The sequence below is a fragment of the Frankliniella occidentalis genome, unplaced genomic scaffold (assembly GCF_000697945.3).
Source record: "Frankliniella occidentalis isolate FOCC.00 unplaced genomic scaffold, Focc_3.1 Scaffold61, whole genome shotgun sequence".
Classification (NCBI taxonomy): domain Eukaryota; kingdom Metazoa; phylum Arthropoda; class Insecta; order Thysanoptera; family Thripidae; genus Frankliniella; species Frankliniella occidentalis.
In genome coordinates, this window is record NW_026267191.1 from 826,460 (window position 1) to 829,273 (window position 2,814).

General features: G+C 50.7%; 1 protein-coding gene across 5 annotated transcripts in view; it reads right to left on the bottom strand.

The window, feature by feature from the left end:
• Positions 1–2,814, bottom strand: part of LOC113209862 (lachesin) — a 206,866-nt gene that overhangs the window by 148,107 nt on the left and 55,945 nt on the right. The window contains exon 1 of one of the 5 annotated variants that reach the window (XM_052267914.1): positions 404–496. The exons of the other annotated variants lie outside the window; for them this stretch is intronic. The gene's annotated coding sequence lies outside the window, so the exon portion shown is untranslated. Of the gene's footprint in view, positions 1–403; positions 497–2,814 lie in introns of those variants that run through there. 5 annotated transcript variants of the gene reach the window in all.

Consider the following 2,814-nt stretch of genomic DNA (forward strand, 5'->3'; position numbering starts at 1 on the left):
GTCGGGCCGTATACCAAAGATAGCACGCGTTCTCGCTCTCGCTCTCTCTCTCTCTCTCTCTCTCTCTCTCTCTTTCTCTCTCTCTCTCTCACTCTGTCACCCGGTCACTCGGTCCAAAGCATTCACTCAAACGCTCTACGGCATACATCCCTCCGCCGCTATAGCCTTTAGCCGGCCCTAACGCCCTGCTGCGAGCAGTGCACGGTAGACGAGGCGCCGGATGAAAAAACGCCGGAAATCCCCGAAAAATAAAACCCCCTAGGGACCGAACCAAAATTATTGAAATTTTGGCACCAGCACCTCCACCATGTCGTAGATGCGAGAGCTAGGGGTGTTTGAGAGTATGGAGCGAGGATGAGAAGGGAGAAGTCCATAGTTAAGGGCTGGATAACCCCTCACTTACCAAGCTAGGGCCAGAAGGTGTCGCCGCTCTGAGTGGCTGCCTACGACTGACGACTCGCGGCCAGGCTAAACGCCGCGAGCGTTCTATACAATATCAGCATTTCCTCTTTACGACTGTGTCGCTCCGCTCCCCGACAAGTGCCTGGCCGCGCCCCACAGGATACAGCCACGTATACCAGGGCCGTGAAGAAAAAAATCTCAATCAAGAATCGATCTTGAAAGCAGATGATACAAATTTATGAATAGGGCTATGTTCCTATTTTCTCTCATCAGCTGCTATTTGTTTGGTTGCTTGCAATCTTGCAATTCGGTGGCCTAGTGGCGTACAGGAGGACATTTGGGAAGGGCAGGGCGGCTGGCGGCCTAGTTGTATTGTTGGGCAGGGAAGGGGCCCATCCCGCGCAGTATTGTTAGCGCGACACTCACCCGGACACCATTCCGCAGCTCTCAAAAAGATAATTCTGGTTTTGCTCTTAGTTCTCTTTCATGCTTATCGAGAGTTAAAGCTAGCTGACACCTTAAAGTTACTTATGTATTCTTTATATTTAGTGAAAGTATTTAAGGTATCATCTGCTAAAAATCTCAATCAAGAATCGATCTTGAAAGCAGATGATACAAATTTATGAATAAGGCTATGTTCTTATTTTATCCCATTAGCTGCATTCTGTTTGGTTGCTTGCAATCTTGCAATTCGGTGGCCTAGTGGCGCAGAGGACATATACGAGGAGGGCAGGACTGCTGGCGGCGGTGGCCCAGTATTGTTGGTCAGGGAAGGGCCAATACGGCGCGGTATTGTTAGGCAGGGCAAGGAAGGGGCTTGGCGCGACACTCAGCCAGCCGGACACTATTCCCCCAGCGCACAAATAATGATTTCTGGTTTTGCTCTTAGTTCTCTTTCCTGCTTATCGAGAGTAAAAGCTAGCTGACACCTTAAAGTTACTTATGTTTTCTTTATATTTAGTTAAAGTATTTAAGGTATCATCTGCTAAAAAGTACCCCCGAGTGACGCGTTCGCGCTTGGCGAGACGCTAATGGCCGCCATGTCGTAGGTAGCGGGCCGCGAGCCCGCCGCCCCGGTACGCCGCTCTGCACTTCCACGCGCGTCACTTACACTCGACGGACAGCGCGTCACGGTCACCTGTATATTGAAACAGCTGGGCAGCCGTGGGCAGGGCGGCGGCACGTTTGGACATCGCAGCGTCCACAGCAGCCAGCCGCCCGGCGGTGGTGAAGCGACCCCACGAGGCAACGCGTCCGTCACTGTCACAAACACCCCAGGCACACGGGATCTATACGCGGAACCGCCAGTGTTATCCAACTATACGGTTCGGAACCGAAACGGGATGGACTCTGGGGGTGTTTCAGAGACACTGACTAGACCGTTTAGGCAAAAAAGAATATGTAAATCAAGAATCTATCTTGAAAGTAGAATAATGCAAATTTAAGAATAGGTCTGTTTTCTAAATTTCTCTCATATTTAGGTATCATTTGTTTATGTCTGCTTGTTATTGCTTGTAATTTTGTAATTCAGCGTACTAGCGGCGTTGATTAGATTAAGGGCTGGGCGGGGCAGAGCGGCCGGCGTCGGTGGCCTAGTATTGTTGTACAGGCACGAGGCCTGCCCCCTGCCCTGCCCTGCCTGACGGAGTATTGTTGGGTAGGGGAAGGGTCCTGAAGCGCGACACTCGGACAGCCACTCACTGATTCCTCCAGCGCCAAATAAATTGCTTTCTGGTCTCAGCTTGGTTCTTTGTCCTTATCGAGAGTACTGTAAAAGCTAGCTGACACCTTAAAGTTACTTACATATTCTTTATGTTTAGTCAAAAGGTTTTTCAGGTATCATCTGCTAAAAAGTCCTCCCGCACACATATTACCCCGTCATATTCAAATAATATGGTAAAAGGATTCATTTAAAAATCGGTATCGAACCAACTTTTTTCGAGTGTTCTTTTTTTTTTTTATCTTGTTCAACCAACGTGAGCGAGAAATGCAGCGCGCCCCGTCGTCGTTGAGGGGCACTGAAATCGGGCTAATGGCGATGCCGAGTGTTTCTATTGTGCTGACCGTCGAGGCGTGCGGCGTGTCGCCCTGCTGAGCACTCTGTCCGATTACATATCGCCGCGAGCAGCTCGCAAACGACGACGACGACGACGCCGACGACGCGACGGCGGCTAGCATGAAGGCAGGCGCAGCACTGCTGCAGGGCTGCAAGGCTCGCCTTGCACAACAGCATCCCGGCCCCCCGCGCGCGCCTTGCCGCGAAAACCCAGTTGTTTCGGAAGTACAATGACAGGAGTGGGCACAAAAATATGAAAACACACACACACACACAAGACAATGGTCCTTTCTGCCGAATGCACTGGTCTGCGACCCCCCCCCCATTTGTCGTCACAATGAGGAATACCATGAATA